This window comes from Phyllopteryx taeniolatus, chromosome 5 (genome assembly GCF_024500385.1).
Source record: "Phyllopteryx taeniolatus isolate TA_2022b chromosome 5, UOR_Ptae_1.2, whole genome shotgun sequence".
Classification (NCBI taxonomy): domain Eukaryota; kingdom Metazoa; phylum Chordata; class Actinopteri; order Syngnathiformes; family Syngnathidae; genus Phyllopteryx; species Phyllopteryx taeniolatus.
The window spans coordinates 49,525-67,798 of NC_084506.1; positions in this window are offsets into that span (position 1 = coordinate 49,525).

The following is an 18,274-nucleotide window of genomic DNA, read 5'->3' on the forward strand; positions in this document are numbered from 1 at the left end:
TTCTACTCTAAATAGCCAGAGATTTTACTGGGAAAGCATCCTTTTTGAAGTTATTGGTCAAAATAGAAAACGTGTACAGCAGGCGCTGAAAAGCGTTTTTAAGCAATAAAAAACTGCAAATGTGTGTAAAACTCCAACCAAAGCTTTGGGACTCAAAAAACTGCCTGTAACTAGTATAAAGGTGAGAGTTCTACTCTAAATAGCCAGAGATTTTACTGGGAAAGCATCCTTTTTGAAGTTATTGGTCAAAATAGAAAACGTGTACAGCAGGCGCTGAAAAGCGTTTTTAAGCAATAAAAAACTGCAAATGTGTGTAAAACTCCAACCAAAGCTTTGGGACTCAAAAAACTGCCTGTAACTAGTATAAAGGTGAGAGTTCTACTCTAAATAGCCAGAGATTTTACTGGGAAAGCATCCTTTTTGAAGTTATTGGTCAAAATAGAAAACGTGTACAGCAGGCGCTGAAAAGCGTTTTTAAGCAATAAAAAACTGCAAATGTGTGTAAAACTCCAACCAAAGCTTTGGGACTCAAAAAACTGCCTGTAACTAGTATAAAGGTGAGAGTTCTACTCTAAATAGCCAGAGATTTTACTGGGAAAGCATCCTTTTTGAAGTTATTGGTCAAAATAGAAAACGTGTACAGCAGGCGCTGAAAAGCGTTTTTAAGCAATAAAAAACTGCAAATGTGTGTAAAACTCCAACCAAAGCTTTGGGACTCAAAAAACTGCCTGTAACTAGTATAAAGGTGAGAGTTCTACTCTAAATAGCCAGAGATTTTACTGGGAAAGCATCCTTTTTGAAGTTATTGGTCAAAATAGAAAACGTGTACAGCAGGCGCTGAAAAGCGTTTTTAAGCAATAAAAAACTGCAAATGTGTGTAAAACTCCAACCAAAGCTTTGGGACTCAAAAAACTGCCTGTAACTAGTATAAAGGTGAGAGTTCTACTCTAAATAGCCAGAGATTTTACTGGGAAAGCATCCTTTTTGAAGTTATTGGTCAAAATAGAAAACGTGTACAGCAGGCGCTGAAAAGCGTTTTTAAGCAATAAAAAACTGCAAATGTGTGTAAAACTCCAACCAAAGCTTTGGGACTCAAAAAACTGCCTGTAACTAGTATAAAGGTGAGAGTTCTACTCTAAATAGCCAGAGATTTTACTGGGAAAGCATCCTTTTTGAAGTTATTGGTCAAAATAGAAAACGTGTACAGCAGGCGCTGAAAAGCGTTTTTAAGCAATAAAAAACTGCAAATGTGTGTAAAACTCCAACCAAAGCTTTGGGACTCAAAAAACTGCCTGTAACTAGTATAAAGGTGAGAGTTCTACTCTAAATAGCCAGAGATTTTACTGGGAAAGCATCCTTTTTGAAGTTATTGGTCAAAATAGAAAACGTGTACAGCAGGCGCTGAAAAGCGTTTTTAAGCAATAAAAAACTGCAAATGTGTGTAAAACTCCAACCAAAGCTTTGGGACTCAAAAAACTGCCTGTAACTAGTATAAAGGTGAGAGTTCTACTCTAAATAGCCAGAGATTTTACTGGGAAAGCATCCTTTTTGAAGTTATTGGTCAAAATAGAAAACGTGTACAGCAGGCGCTGAAAAGCGTTTTTAAGCAATAAAAAACTGCAAATGTGTGTAAAACTCCAACCAAAGCTTTGGGACTCAAAAAACTGCCTGTAACTAGTATAAAGGTGAGAGTTCTACTCTAAATAGCCAGAGATTTTACTGGGAAAGCATCCTTTTTGAAGTTATTGGTCAAAATAGAAAACGTGTACAGCAGGCGCTGAAAAGCGTTTTTAAGCAATAAAAAACTGCAAATGTGTGTAAAACTCCAACCAAAGCTTTGGGACTCAAAAAACTGCCTGTAACTAGTATAAAGGTGAGAGTTCTACTCTAAATAGCCAGAGATTTTACTGGGAAAGCATCCTTTTTGAAGTTATTGGTCAAAATAGAAAACGTGTACAGCAGGCGCTGAAAAGCGTTTTTAAGCAATAAAAAACTGCAAATGTGTGTAAAACTCCAACCAAAGCTTTGGGACTCAAAAAACTGCCTGTAACTAGTATAAAGGTGAGAGTTCTACTCTAAATAGCCAGAGATTTTACTGGGAAAGCATCCTTTTTGAAGTTATTGGTCAAAATAGAAAACGTGTACAGCAGGCGCTGAAAAGCGTTTTTAAGCAATAAAAAACTGCAAATGTGTGTAAAACTCCAACCAAAGCTTTGGGACTCAAAAAACTGCCTGTAACTAGTATAAAGGTGAGAGTTCTACTCTAAATAGCCAGAGATTTTACTGGGAAAGCATCCTTTTTGAAGTTATTGGTCAAAATAGAAAACGTGTACAGCAGGCGCTGAAAAGCGTTTTTAAGCAATAAAAAACTGCAAATGTGTGTAAAACTCCAACCAAAGCTTTGGGACTCAAAAAACTGCCTGTAACTAGTATAAAGGTGAGAGTTCTACTCTAAATAGCCAGAGATTTTACTGGGAAAGCATCCTTTTTGAAGTTATTGGTCAAAATAGAAAACGTGTACAGCAGGCGCTGAAAAGCGTTTTTAAGCAATAAAAAACTGCAAATGTGTGTAAAACTCCAACCAAAGCTTTGGGACTCAAAAAACTGCCTGTAACTAGTATAAAGGTGAGAGTTCTACTCTAAATAGCCAGAGATTTTACTGGGAAAGCATCCTTTTTGAAGTTATTGGTCAAAATAGAAAACGTGTACAGCAGGCGCTGAAAAGCGTTTTTAAGCAATAAAAAACTGCAAATGTGTGTAAAACTCCAACCAAAGCTTTGGGACTCAAAAAACTGCCTGTAACTAGTATAAAGGTGAGAGTTCTACTCTAAATAGCCAGAGATTTTACTGGGAAAGCATCCTTTTTGAAGTTATTGGTCAAAATAGAAAACGTGTACAGCAGGCGCTGAAAAGCGTTTTTAAGCAATAAAAAACTGCAAATGTGTGTAAAACTCCAACCAAAGCTTTGGGACTCAAAAAACTGCCTGTAACTAGTATAAAGGTGAGAGTTCTACTCTAAATAGCCAGAGATTTTACTGGGAAAGCATCCTTTTTGAAGTTATTGGTCAAAATAGAAAACGTGTACAGCAGGCGCTGAAAAGCGTTTTTAAGCAATAAAAAACTGCAAATGTGTGTAAAACTCCAACCAAAGCTTTGGGACTCAAAAAACTGCCTGTAACTAGTATAAAGGTGAGAGTTCTACTCTAAATAGCCAGAGATTTTACTGGGAAAGCATCCTTTTTGAAGTTATTGGTCAAAATAGAAAACGTGTACAGCAGGCGCTGAAAAGCGTTTTTAAGCAATAAAAAACTGCAAATGTGTGTAAAACTCCAACCAAAGCTTTGGGACTCAAAAAAACTGCCTGTAACTAGTATAAAGGTGAGAGTTCTACTCTAAATAGCCAGAGATTTTACTGGGAAAGCATCCTTTTTGAAGTTATTGGTCAAAATAGAAAACGTGTACAGCAGGCGCTGAAAAGCGTTTTTAAGCAATAAAAAACTGCAAATGTGTGTAAAACTCCAACCAAAGCTTTGGGACTCAAAAAACTGCCTGTAACTAGTATAAAGGTGAGAGTTCTACTCTAAATAGCCAGAGATTTTACTGGGAAAGCATCCTTTTTGAAGTTATTGGTCAAAATAGAAAACGTGTACAGCAGGCGCTGAAAAGCGTTTTTAAGCAATAAAAAACTGCAAATGTGTGTAAAACTCCAACCAAAGCTTTGGGACTCAAAAAACTGCCTGTAACTAGTATAAAGGTGAGAGTTCTACTCTAAATAGCCAGAGATTTTACTGGGAAAGCATCCTTTTTGAAGTTATTGGTCAAAATAGAAAACGTGTACAGCAGGCGCTGAAAAGCGTTTTTAAGCAATAAAAAACTGCAAATGTGTGTAAAACTCCAACCAAAGCTTTGGGACTCAAAAAACTGCCTGTAACTAGTATAAAGGTGAGAGTTCTACTCTAAATAGCCAGAGATTTTACTGGGAAAGCATCCTTTTTGAAGTTATTGGTCAAAATAGAAAACGTGTACAGCAGGCGCTGAAAAGCGTTTTTAAGCAATAAAAAACTGCAAATGTGTGTAAAACTCCAACCAAAGCTTTGGGACTCAAAAAAACTGCCTGTAACTAGTATAAAGGTGAGAGTTCTACTCTAAATAGCCAGAGATTTTACTGGGAAAGCATCCTTTTTGAAGTTATTGGTCAAAATAGAAAACGTGTACAGCAGGCGCTGAAAAGCGTTTTTAAGCAATAAAAAACTGCAAATGTGTGTAAAACTCCAACCAAAGCTTTGGGACTCAAAAAACTGCCTGTAACTAGTATAAAGGTGAGAGTTCTACTCTAAATAGCCAGAGATTTTACTGGGAAAGCATCCTTTTTGAAGTTATTGGTCAAAATAGAAAACGTGTACAGCAGGCGCTGAAAAGCGTTTTTAAGCAATAAAAAACTGCAAATGTGTGTAAAACTCCAACCAAAGCTTTGGGACTCAAAAAACTGCCTGTAACTAGTATAAAGGTGAGAGTTCTACTCTAAATAGCCAGAGATTTTACTGGGAAAGCATCCTTTTTGAAGTTATTGGTCAAAATAGAAAACGTGTACAGCAGGCGCTGAAAAGCGTTTTTAAGCAATAAAAAACTGCAAATGTGTGTAAAACTCCAACCAAAGCTTTGGGACTCAAAAAACTGCCTGTAACTAGTATAAAGGTGAGAGTTCTACTCTAAATAGCCAGAGATTTTACTGGGAAAGCATCCTTTTTGAAGTTATTGGTCAAAATAGAAAACGTGTACAGCAGGCGCTGAAAAGCGTTTTTAAGCAATAAAAAACTGCAAATGTGTGTAAAACTCCAACCAAAGCTTTGGGACTCAAAAAACTGCCTGTAACTAGTATAAAGGTGAGAGTTCTACTCTAAATAGCCAGAGATTTTACTGGGAAAGCATCCTTTTTGAAGTTATTGGTCAAAATAGAAAACGTGTACAGCAGGCGCTGAAAAGCGTTTTTAAGCAATAAAAAACTGCAAATGTGTGTAAAACTCCAACCAAAGCTTTGGGACTCAAAAAACTGCCTGTAACTAGTATAAAGGTGAGAGTTCTACTCTAAATAGCCAGAGATTTTACTGGGAAAGCATCCTTTTTGAAGTTATTGGTCAAAATAGAAAACGTGTACAGCAGGCGCTGAAAAGCGTTTTTAAGCAATAAAAAACTGCAAATGTGTGTAAAACTCCAACCAAAGCTTTGGGACTCAAAAAACTGCCTGTAACTAGTATAAAGGTGAGAGTTCTACTCTAAATAGCCAGAGATTTTACTGGGAAAGCATCCTTTTTGAAGTTATTGGTCAAAATAGAAAACGTGTACAGCAGGCGCTGAAAAGCGTTTTTAAGCAATAAAAAACTGCAAATGTGTGTAAAACTCCAACCAAAGCTTTGGGACTCAAAAAACTGCCTGTAACTAGTATAAAGGTGAGAGTTCTACTCTAAATAGCCAGAGATTTTACTGGGAAAGCATCCTTTTTGAAGTTATTGGTCAAAATAGAAAACGTGTACAGCAGGCGCTGAAAAGCGTTTTTAAGCAATAAAAAACTGCAAATGTGTGTAAAACTCCAACCAAAGCTTTGGGACTCAAAAAAACTGCCTGTAACTAGTATAAAGGTGAGAGTTCTACTCTAAATAGCCAGAGATTTTACTGGGAAAGCATCCTTTTTGAAGTTATTGGTCAAAATAGAAAACGTGTACAGCAGGCGCTGAAAAGCGTTTTTTAAGCAATAAAAAACTGCAAATGTGTGTAAAACTCCAACCAAAGCTTTGGGACTCAAAAAACTGCCTGTAACTAGTATAAAGGTGAGAGTTCTACTCTAAATAGCCAGAGATTTTACTGGGAAAGCATCCTTTTTGAAGTTATTGGTCAAAATAGAAAACGTGTACAGCAGGCGCTGAAAAGCGTTTTTAAGCAATAAAAAACTGCAAATGTGTGTAAAACTCCAACCAAAGCTTTGGGACTCAAAAAACTGCCTGTAACTAGTATAAAGGTGAGAGTTCTACTCTAAATAGCCAGAGATTTTACTGGGAAAGCATCCTTTTTGAAGTTATTGGTCAAAATAGAAAACGTGTACAGCAGGCGCTGAAAAGCGTTTTTAAGCAATAAAAAACTGCAAATGTGTGTAAAACTCCAACCAAAGCTTTGGGACTCAAAAAACTGCCTGTAACTAGTATAAAGGTGAGAGTTCTACTCTAAATAGCCAGAGATTTTACTGGGGAAAGCATCCTTTTTGAAGTTATTGGTCAAAATAGAAAACGTGTACAGCAGGCGCTGAAAAGCGTTTTTAAGCAATAAAAAACTGCAAATGTGTGTAAAACTCCAACCAAAGCTTTGGGACTCAAAAAACTGCCTGTAACTAGTATAAAGGTGAGAGTTCTACTCTAAATAGCCAGAGATTTTACTGGGAAAGCATCCTTTTTGAAGTTATTGGTCAAAATAGAAAACGTGTACAGCAGGCGCTGAAAAGCGTTTTTAAGCAATAAAAAACTGCAAATGTGTGTAAAACTCCAACCAAAGCTTTGGGACTCAAAAAACTGCCTGTAACTAGTATAAAGGTGAGAGTTCTACTCTAAATAGCCAGAGATTTTACTGGGAAAGCATCCTTTTTGAAGTTATTGGTCAAAATAGAAAACGTGTACAGCAGGCGCTGAAAAGCGTTTTTAAGCAATAAAAAACTGCAAATGTGTGTAAAACTCCAACCAAAGCTTTGGGACTCAAAAAACTGCCTGTAACTAGTATAAAGGTGAGAGTTCTACTCTAAATAGCAGAGATTTTACTGGGAAAGCATCCTTTTTGAAGTTATTGGTCAAAATAGAAAACGTGTACAGCAGGCGCTGAAAAGCGTTTTTAAGCAATAAAAAACTGCAAATGTGTGTAAAACTCCAACCAAAGCTTTGGGACTCAAAAAACTGCCTGTAACTAGTATAAAGGTGAGAGTTCTACTCTAAATAGCCAGAGATTTTACTGGGAAAGCATCCTTTTTGAAGTTATTGGTCAAAATAGAAAACGTGTACAGCAGGCGCTGAAAAGCGTTTTTAAGCAATAAAAAACTGCAAATGTGTGTAAAACTCCAACCAAAGCTTTGGGACTCAAAAAACTGCCTGTAACTAGTATAAAGGTGAGAGTTCTACTCTAAATAGCCAGAGATTTTACTGGGAAAGCATCCTTTTTGAAGTTATTGGTCAAAATAGAAAACGTGTACAGCAGGCGCTGAAAAGCGTTTTTAAGCAATAAAAAACTGCAAATGTGTGTAAAACTCCAACCAAAGCTTTGGGACTCAAAAAACTGCCTGTAACTAGTATAAAGGTGAGAGTTCTACTCTAAATAGCCAGAGATTTTACTGGGAAAGCATCCTTTTTGAAGTTATTGGTCAAAATAGAAAACGTGTACAGCAGGCGCTGAAAAGCGTTTTTAAGCAATAAAAAACTGCAAATGTGTGTAAAACTCCAACCAAAGCTTTGGGACTCAAAAAACTGCCTGTAACTAGTATAAAGGTGAGAGTTCTACTCTAAATAGCCAGAGATTTTACTGGGAAAGCATCCTTTTTGAAGTTATTGGTCAAAATAGAAAACGTGTACAGCAGGCGCTGAAAAGCGTTTTTAAGCAATAAAAAACTGCAAATGTGTGTAAAACTCCAACCAAAGCTTTGGGACTCAAAAAACTGCCTGTAACTAGTATAAAGGTGAGAGTTCTACTCTAAATAGCCAGAGATTTTACTGGGAAAGCATCCTTTTTGAAGTTATTGGTCAAAATAGAAAACGTGTACAGCAGGCGCTGAAAAGCGTTTTTAAGCAATAAAAAACTGCAAATGTGTGTAAAACTCCAACCAAAGCTTTGGGACTCAAAAAACTGCCTGTAACTAGTATAAAGGTGAGAGTTCTACTCTAAATAGCCAGAGATTTTACTGGGAAAGCATCCTTTTTGAAGTTATTGGTCAAAATAGAAAACGTGTACAGCAGGCGCTGAAAAGCGTTTTTAAGCAATAAAAAACTGCAAATGTGTGTAAAACTCCAACCAAAGCTTTGGGACTCAAAAAACTGCCTGTAACTAGTATAAAGGTGAGAGTTCTACTCTAAATAGCCAGAGATTTTACTGGGAAAGCATCCTTTTTGAAGTTATTGGTCAAAATAGAAAACGTGTACAGCAGGCGCTGAAAAGCGTTTTTAAGCAATAAAAAACTGCAAATGTGTGTAAAACTCCAACCAAAGCTTTGGGACTCAAAAAACTGCCTGTAACTAGTATAAAGGTGAGAGTTCTACTCTAAATAGCCAGAGATTTTACTGGGAAAGCATCCTTTTTGAAGTTATTGGTCAAAATAGAAAACGTGTACAGCAGGCGCTGAAAAGCGTTTTTAAGCAATAAAAAACTGCAAATGTGTGTAAAACTCCAACCAAAGCTTTGGGACTCAAAAAACTGCCTGTAACTAGTATAAAGGTGAGAGTTCTACTCTAAATAGCCAGAGATTTTACTGGGAAAGCATCCTTTTTGAAGTTATTGGTCAAAATAGAAAACGTGTACAGCAGGCGCTGAAAAGCGTTTTTAAGCAATAAAAAACTGCAAATGTGTGTAAAACTCCAACCAAAGCTTTGGGACTCAAAAAACTGCCTGTAACTAGTATAAAGGTGAGAGTTCTACTCTAAATAGCCAGAGATTTTACTGGGAAAGCATCCTTTTTGAAGTTATTGGTCAAAATAGAAAACGTGTACAGCAGGCGCTGAAAAGCGTTTTTAAGCAATAAAAAACTGCAAATGTGTGTAAAACTCCAACCAAAGCTTTGGGACTCAAAAAACTGCCTGTAACTAGTATAAAGGTGAGAGTTCTACTCTAAATAGCCAGAGATTTTACTGGGAAAGCATCCTTTTTGAAGTTATTGGTCAAAATAGAAAACGTGTACAGCAGGCGCTGAAAAGCGTTTTTAAGCAATAAAAAACTGCAAATGTGTGTAAAACTCCAACCAAAGCTTTGGGACTCAAAAAACTGCCTGTAACTAGTATAAAGGTGAGAGTTCTACTCTAAATAGCCAGAGATTTTACTGGGAAAGCATCCTTTTTGAAGTTATTGGTCAAAATAGAAAACGTGTACAGCAGGCGCTGAAAAGCGTTTTTAAGCAATAAAAAACTGCAAATGTGTGTAAAACTCCAACCAAAGCTTTGGGACTCAAAAAACTGCCTGTAACTAGTATAAAGGTGAGAGTTCTACTCTAAATAGCCAGAGATTTTACTGGGAAAGCATCCTTTTTGAAGTTATTGGTCAAAATAGAAAACGTGTACAGCAGGCGCTGAAAAGCGTTTTTAAGCAATAAAAAACTGCAAATGTGTGTAAAACTCCAACCAAAGCTTTGGGACTCAAAAAACTGCCTGTAACTAGTATAAAGGTGAGAGTTCTACTCTAAATAGCCAGAGATTTTACTGGGAAAGCATCCTTTTTGAAGTTATTGGTCAAAATAGAAAACGTGTACAGCAGGCGCTGAAAAGCGTTTTTAAGCAATAAAAAACTGCAAATGTGTGTAAAACTCCAACCAAAGCTTTGGGACTCAAAAAACTGCCTGTAACTAGTATAAAGGTGAGAGTTCTACTCTAAATAGCCAGAGATTTTACTGGGAAAGCATCCTTTTTGAAGTTATTGGTCAAAATAGAAAACGTGTACAGCAGGCGCTGAAAAGCGTTTTTAAGCAATAAAAAACTGCAAATGTGTGTAAAACTCCAACCAAAGCTTTGGGACTCAAAAAACTGCCTGTAACTAGTATAAAGGTGAGAGTTCTACTCTAAATAGCCAGAGATTTTACTGGGAAAGCATCCTTTTTGAAGTTATTGGTCAAAATAGAAAACGTGTACAGCAGGCGCTGAAAAGCGTTTTTAAGCAATAAAAAACTGCAAATGTGTGTAAAACTCCAACCAAAGCTTTGGGACTCAAAAAACTGCCTGTAACTAGTATAAAGGTGAGAGTTCTACTCTAAATAGCCAGAGATTTTACTGGGAAAGCATCCTTTTTGAAGTTATTGGTCAAAATAGAAAACGTGTACAGCAGGCGCTGAAAAGCGTTTTTAAGCAATAAAAAACTGCAAATGTGTGTAAAACTCCAACCAAAGCTTTGGGACTCAAAAAACTGCCTGTAACTAGTATAAAGGTGAGAGTTCTACTCTAAATAGCAGAGATTTTACTGGGAAAGCATCCTTTTGAAGTTATTGGTCAAAATAGAAAACGTGTACAGCAGGCGCTGAAAAGCGTTTTTAAGCAATAAAAAACTGCAAATGTGTGTAAAACTCCAACCAAAGCTTTGGGACTCAAAAAACTGCCTGTAACTAGTATAAAGGTGAGAGTTCTACTCTAAATAGCCAGAGATTTTACTGGGAAAGCATCCTTTTTGAAGTTATTGGTCAAAATAGAAAACGTGTACAGCAGGCGCTGAAAAGCGTTTTTAAGCAATAAAAAACTGCAAATGTGTGTAAAACTCCAACCAAAGCTTTGGGACTCAAAAAACTGCCTGTAACTAGTATAAAGGTGAGAGTTCTACTCTAAATAGCCAGAGATTTTACTGGGAAAGCATCCTTTTGAAGTTATTGGTCAAAATAGAAAACGTGTACAGCAGGCGCTGAAAAGCGTTTTTAAGCAATAAAAAACTGCAAATGTGTGTAAAACTCCAACCAAAGCTTTGGGACTCAAAAAACTGCCTGTAACTAGTATAAAGGTGAGAGTTCTACTCTAAATAGCCAGAGATTTTACTGGGAAAGCATCCTTTTTGAAGTTATTGGTCAAAATAGAAAACGTGTACAGCAGGCGCTGAAAAGCGTTTTTAAGCAATAAAAAACTGCAAATGTGTGTAAAACTCCAACCAAAGCTTTGGGACTCAAAAAACTGCCTGTAACTAGTATAAAGGTGAGAGTTCTACTCTAAATAGCCAGAGATTTTACTGGGAAAGCATCCTTTTGAAGTTATTGGTCAAAATAGAAAACGTGTACAGCAGGCGCTGAAAAGCGTTTTTAAGCAATAAAAAACTGCAAATGTGTGTAAAACTCCAACCAAAGCTTTGGGACTCAAAAAACTGCCTGTAACTAGTATAAAGGTGAGAGTTCTACTCTAAATAGCCAGAGATTTTACTGGGAAAGCATCCTTTTTGAAGTTATTGGTCAAAATAGAAAACGTGTACAGCAGGCGCTGAAAAGCGTTTTTAAGCAATAAAAAACTGCAAATGTGTGTAAAACTCCAACCAAAGCTTTGGGACTCAAAAAACTGCCTGTAACTAGTATAAAGGTGAGAGTTCTACTCTAAATAGCCAGAGATTTTACTGGGAAAGCATCCTTTTTGAAGTTATTGGTCAAAATAGAAAACGTGTACAGCAGGCGCTGAAAAGCGTTTTTAAGCAATAAAAAACTGCAAATGTGTGTAAAACTCCAACCAAAGCTTTGGGACTCAAAAAACTGCCTGTAACTAGTATAAAGGTGAGAGTTCTACTCTAAATAGCCAGAGATTTTACTGGGAAAGCATCCTTTTTGAAGTTATTGGTCAAAATAGAAAACGTGTACAGCAGGCGCTGAAAAGCGTTTTTAAGCAATAAAAAACTGCAAATGTGTGTAAAACTCCAACCAAAGCTTTGGGACTCAAAAAACTGCCTGTAACTAGTATAAAGGTGAGAGTTCTACTCTAAATAGCCAGAGATTTTACTGGGAAAGCATCCTTTTTGAAGTTATTGGTCAAAATAGAAAACGTGTACAGCAGGCGCTGAAAAGCGTTTTTAAGCAATAAAAAACTGCAAATGTGTGTAAAACTCCAACCAAAGCTTTGGGACTCAAAAAACTGCCTGTAACTAGTATAAAGGTGAGAGTTCTACTCTAAATAGCCAGAGATTTTACTGGGAAAGCATCCTTTTTGAAGTTATTGGTCAAAATAGAAAACGTGTACAGCAGGCGCTGAAAAGCGTTTTTAAGCAATAAAAAACTGCAAATGTGTGTAAAACTCCAACCAAAGCTTTGGGACTCAAAAAACTGCCTGTAACTAGTATAAAGGTGAGAGTTCTACTCTAAATAGCCAGAGATTTTACTGGGAAAGCATCCTTTTTGAAGTTATTGGTCAAAATAGAAAACGTGTACAGCAGGCGCTGAAAAGCGTTTTTAAGCAATAAAAAACTGCAAATGTGTGTAAAACTCCAACCAAAGCTTTGGGACTCAAAAAACTGCCTGTAACTAGTATAAAGGTGAGAGTTCTACTCTAAATAGCCAGAGATTTTACTGGGAAAGCATCCTTTTTGAAGTTATTGGTCAAAATAGAAAACGTGTACAGCAGGCGCTGAAAAGCGTTTTTAAGCAATAAAAAACTGCAAATGTGTGTAAAACTCCAACCAAAGCTTTGGGACTCAAAAAACTGCCTGTAACTAGTATAAAGGTGAGAGTTCTACTCTAAATAGCCAGAGATTTTACTGGGAAAGCATCCTTTTTGAAGTTATTGGTCAAAATAGAAAACGTGTACAGCAGGCGCTGAAAAGCGTTTTTAAGCAATAAAAAACTGCAAATGTGTGTAAAACTCCAACCAAAGCTTTGGGACTCAAAAAACTGCCTGTAACTAGTATAAAGGTGAGAGTTCTACTCTAAATAGCCAGAGATTTTACTGGGAAAGCATCCTTTTTGAAGTTATTGGTCAAAATAGAAAACGTGTACAGCAGGCGCTGAAAAGCGTTTTTAAGCAATAAAAAACTGCAAATGTGTGTAAAACTCCAACCAAAGCTTTGGGACTCAAAAAACTGCCTGTAACTAGTATAAAGGTGAGAGTTCTACTCTAAATAGCAGAGATTTTACTGGGAAAGCATCCTTTTTGAAGTTATTGGTCAAAATAGAAAACGTGTACAGCAGGCGCTGAAAAGCGTTTTTAAGCAATAAAAAACTGCAAATGTGTGTAAAACTCCAACCAAAGCTTTGGGACTCAAAAAACTGCCTGTAACTAGTATAAAGGTGAGAGTTCTACTCTAAATAGCAGAGATTTTACTGGGAAAGCATCCTTTTTGAAGTTATTGGTCAAAATAGAAAACGTGTACAGCAGGCGCTGAAAAGCGTTTTTAAGCAATAAAAAACTGCAAATGTGTGTAAAACTCCAACCAAAGCTTTGGGACTCAAAAAACTGCCTGTAACTAGTATAAAGGTGAGAGTTCTACTCTAAATAGCCAGAGATTTTACTGGGAAAGCATCCTTTTTGAAGTTATTGGTCAAAATAGAAAACGTGTACAGCAGGCGCTGAAAAGCGTTTTTAAGCAATAAAAAACTGCAAATGTGTGTAAAACTCCAACCAAAGCTTTGGGACTCAAAAAACTGCCTGTAACTAGTATAAAGGTGAGAGTTCTACTCTAAATAGCCAGAGATTTTACTGGGAAAGCATCCTTTTTGAAGTTATTGGTCAAAATAGAAAACGTGTACAGCAGGCGCTGAAAAGCGTTTTTAAGCAATAAAAAACTGCAAATGTGTGTAAAACTCCAACCAAAGCTTTGGGACTCAAAAAACTGCCTGTAACTAGTATAAAGGTGAGAGTTCTACTCTAAATAGCCAGAGATTTTACTGGGAAAGCATCCTTTTTGAAGTTATTGGTCAAAATAGAAAACGTGTACAGCAGGCGCTGAAAAGCGTTTTTAAGCAATAAAAAACTGCAAATGTGTGTAAAACTCCAACCAAAGCTTTGGGACTCAAAAAACTGCCTGTAACTAGTATAAAGGTGAGAGTTCTACTCTAAATAGCCAGAGATTTTACTGGGAAAGCATCCTTTTTGAAGTTATTGGTCAAAATAGAAAACGTGTACAGCAGGCGCTGAAAAGCGTTTTTAAGCAATAAAAAACTGCAAATGTGTGTAAAACTCCAACCAAAGCTTTGGGACTCAAAAAACTGCCTGTAACTAGTATAAAGGTGAGAGTTCTACTCTAAATAGCCAGAGATTTTACTGGGAAAGCATCCTTTTGAAGTTATTGGTCAAAATAGAAAACGTGTACAGCAGGCGCTGAAAAGCGTTTTTAAGCAATAAAAAACTGCAAATGTGTGTAAAACTCCAACCAAAGCTTTGGGACTCAAAAAACTGCCTGTAACTAGTATAAAGGTGAGAGTTCTACTCTAAATAGCCAGAGATTTTACTGGGAAAGCATCCTTTTTGAAGTTATTGGTCAAAATAGAAAACGTGTACAGCAGGCGCTGAAAAGCGTTTTTAAGCAATAAAAAACTGCAAATGTGTGTAAAACTCCAACCAAAGCTTTGGGACTCAAAAAACTGCCTGTAACTAGTATAAAGGTGAGAGTTCTACTCTAAATAGCCAGAGATTTTACTGGGAAAGCATCCTTTTTGAAGTTATTGGTCAAAATAGAAAACGTGTACAGCAGGCGCTGAAAAGCGTTTTTAAGCAATAAAAAACTGCAAATGTGTGTAAAACTCCAACCAAAGCTTTGGGACTCAAAAAACTGCCTGTAACTAGTATAAAGGTGAGAGTTCTACTCTAAATAGCCAGAGATTTTACTGGGAAAGCATCCTTTTTGAAGTTATTGGTCAAAATAGAAAACGTGTACAGCAGGCGCTGAAAAGCGTTTTTAAGCAATAAAAAACTGCAAATGTGTGTAAAACTCCAACCAAAGCTTTGGGACTCAAAAAACTGCCTGTAACTAGTATAAAGGTGAGAGTTCTACTCTAAATAGCCAGAGATTTTACTGGGAAAGCATCCTTTTTGAAGTTATTGGTCAAAATAGAAAACGTGTACAGCAGGCGCTGAAAAGCGTTTTTAAGCAATAAAAAACTGCAAATGTGTGTAAAACTCCAACCAAAGCTTTGGGACTCAAAAAACTGCCTGTAACTAGTATAAAGGTGAGAGTTCTACTCTAAATAGCCAGAGATTTTACTGGGAAAGCATCCTTTTTGAAGTTATTGGTCAAAATAGAAAACGTGTACAGCAGGCGCTGAAAAGCGTTTTTAAGCAATAAAAAACTGCAAATGTGTGTAAAACTCCAACCAAAGCTTTGGGACTCAAAAAACTGCCTGTAACTAGTATAAAGGTGAGAGTTCTACTCTAAATAGCCAGAGATTTTACTGGGAAAGCATCCTTTTTGAAGTTATTGGTCAAAATAGAAAACGTGTACAGCAGGCGCTGAAAAGCGTTTTTAAGCAATAAAAAACTGCAAATGTGTGTAAAACTCCAACCAAAGCTTTGGGACTCAAAAAACTGCCTGTAACTAGTATAAAGGTGAGAGTTCTACTCTAAATAGCCAGAGATTTTACTGGGAAAGCATCCTTTTTGAAGTTATTGGTCAAAATAGAAAACGTGTACAGCAGGCGCTGAAAAGCGTTTTTAAGCAATAAAAAACTGCAAATGTGTGTAAAACTCCAACCAAAGCTTTGGGACTCAAAAAACTGCCTGTAACTAGTATAAAGGTGAGAGTTCTACTCTAAATAGCCAGAGATTTTACTGGGAAAGCATCCTTTTTGAAGTTATTGGTCAAAATAGAAAACGTGTACAGCAGGCGCTGAAAAGCGTTTTTAAGCAATAAAAAACTGCAAATGTGTGTAAAACTCCAACCAAAGCTTTGGGACTCAAAAAACTGCCTGTAACTAGTATAAAGGTGAGAGTTCTACTCTAAATAGCCAGAGATTTTACTGGGAAAGCATCCTTTTTGAAGTTATTGGTCAAAATAGAAAACGTGTACAGCAGGCGCTGAAAAGCGTTTTTAAGCAATAAAAAACTGCAAATGTGTGTAAAACTCCAACCAAAGCTTTGGGACTCAAAAAACTGCCTGTAACTAGTATAAAGGTGAGAGTTCTACTCTAAATAGCCAGAGATTTTACTGGGAAAGCATCCTTTTTGAAGTTATTGGTCAAAATAGAAAACGTGTACAGCAGGCGCTGAAAAGCGTTTTTAAGCAATAAAAAACTGCAAATGTGTGTAAAACTCCAACCAAAGCTTTGGGACTCAAAAAACTGCCTGTAACTAGTATAAAGGTGAGAGTTCTACTCTAAATAGCCAGAGATTTTACTGGGAAAGCATCCTTTTTGAAGTTATTGGTCAAAATAGAAAACGTGTACAGCAGGCGCTGAAAAGCGTTTTTAAGCAATAAAAAACTGCAAATGTGTGTAAAACTCCAACCAAAGCTTTGGGACTCAAAAAACTGCCTGTAACTAGTATAAAGGTGAGAGTTCTACTCTAAATAGCCAGAGATTTTACTGGGAAAGCATCCTTTTGAAGTTATTGGTCAAAATAGAAAACGTGTACAGCAGGCGCTGAAAAGCGTTTTTAAGCAATAAAAAACTGCAAATGTGTGTAAAACTCCAACCAAAGCTTTGGGACTCAAAAAACTGCCTGTAACTAGTATAAAGGTGAGAGTTCTACTCTAAATAGCCAGAGATTTTACTGGGAAAGCATCCTTTTTGAAGTTATTGGTCAAAATAGAAAACGTGTACAGCAGGCGCTGAAAAGCGTTTTTAAGCAATAAAAAACTGCAAATGTGTGTAAAACTCCAACCAAAGCTTTGGGACTCAAAAAACTGCCTGTAACTAGTATAAAGGTGAGAGTTCTACTCTAAATAGCCAGAGATTTTACTGGGAAAGCATCCTTTTTGAAGTTATTGGTCAAAATAGAAAACGTGTACAGCAGGCGCTGAAAAGCGTTTTTAAGCAATAAAAAACTGCAAATGTGTGTAAAACTCCAACCAAAGCTTTGGGACTCAAAAAACTGCCTGTAACTAGTATAAAGGTGAGAGTTCTACTCTAAATAGCCAGAGATTTTACTGGGAAAGCATCCTTTTTGAAGTTATTGGTCAAAATAGAAAACGTGTACAGCAGGCGCTGAAAAGCGTTTTTAAGCAATAAAAAACTGCAAATGTGTGTAAAACTCCAACCAAAGCTTTGGGACTCAAAAAACTGCCTGTAACTAGTATAAAGGTGAGAGTTCTACTCTAAATAGCCAGAGATTTTACTGGGAAAGCATCCTTTTTGAAGTTATTGGTCAAAATAGAAAACGTGTACAGCAGGCGCTGAAAAGCGTTTTTAAGCAATAAAAAACTGCAAATGTGTGTAAAACTCCAACCAAAGCTTTGGGACTCAAAAAACTGCCTGTAACTAGTATAAAGGTGAGAGTTCTACTCTAAATAGCCAGAGATTTTACTGGGAAAGCATCCTTTTTGAAGTTATTGGTCAAAATAGAAAACGTGTACAGCAGGCGCTGAAAAGCGTTTTTAAGCAATAAAAAACTGCAAATGTGTGTAAAACTCCAACCAAAGCTTTGGGACTCAAAAAACTGCCTGTAACTAGTATAAAGGTGAGAGTTCTACTCTAAATAGCCAGAGATTTTACTGGGAAAGCATCCTTTTGAAGTTATTGGTCAAAATAGAAAACGTGTACAGCAGGCGCTGAAAAGCGTTTTTAAGCAATAAAAAACTGCAAATGTGTGTAAAACTCCAACCAAAGCTTTGGGACTCAAAAAAACTGCCTGTAACTAGTATAAAGGTGAGAGTTCTACTCTAAATAGCCAGAGATTTTACTGGGAAAGCATCCTTTTGAAGTTATTGGTCAAAATAGAAAACGTGTACAGCAGGCGCTGAAAAGCGTTTTTAAGCAATAAAAAACTGCAAATGTGTGTAAAACTCCAACCAAAGCTTTGGGACTCAAAAAACTGCCTGTAACTAGTATAAAGGTGAGAGTTCTACTCTAAATAGCCAGAGATTTTACTGGGAAAGCATCCTTTTGAAGTTATTGGTCAAAATAGAAAACGTGTACAGCAGGCGCTGAAAAGCGTTTTTAAGCAATAAAAAACTGCAAATGTGTGTAAAACTCCAACCAAAGCTTTGGGACTCAAAAAACTGCCTGTAACTAGTATAAAGGTGAGAGTTCTACTCTAAATAGCCAGAGATTTTACTGGGAAAGCATCCTTTTTGAAGTTATTGGTCAAAATAGAAAACGTGTACAGCAGGCGCTGAAAAGCGTTTTTAAGCAATAAAAAACTGCAAATGTGTGTAAAACTCCAACCAAAGCTTTGGGACTCAAAAAACTGCCTGTAACTAGTATAAAGGTGAGAGTTCTACTCTAAATAGCCAGAGATTTTACTGGGAAAGCATCCTTTTTGAAGTTATTGGTCAAAATAGAAAACGTGTACAGCAGGCGCTGAAAAGCGTTTTTAAGCAATAAAAAACTGCAAATGTGTGTAAAACTCCAACCAAAGCTTTGGGACTCAAAAAACTGCCTGTAACTAGTATAAAGGTGAGAGTTCTACTCTAAATAGCCAGAGATTTTACTGGGAAAGCATCCTTT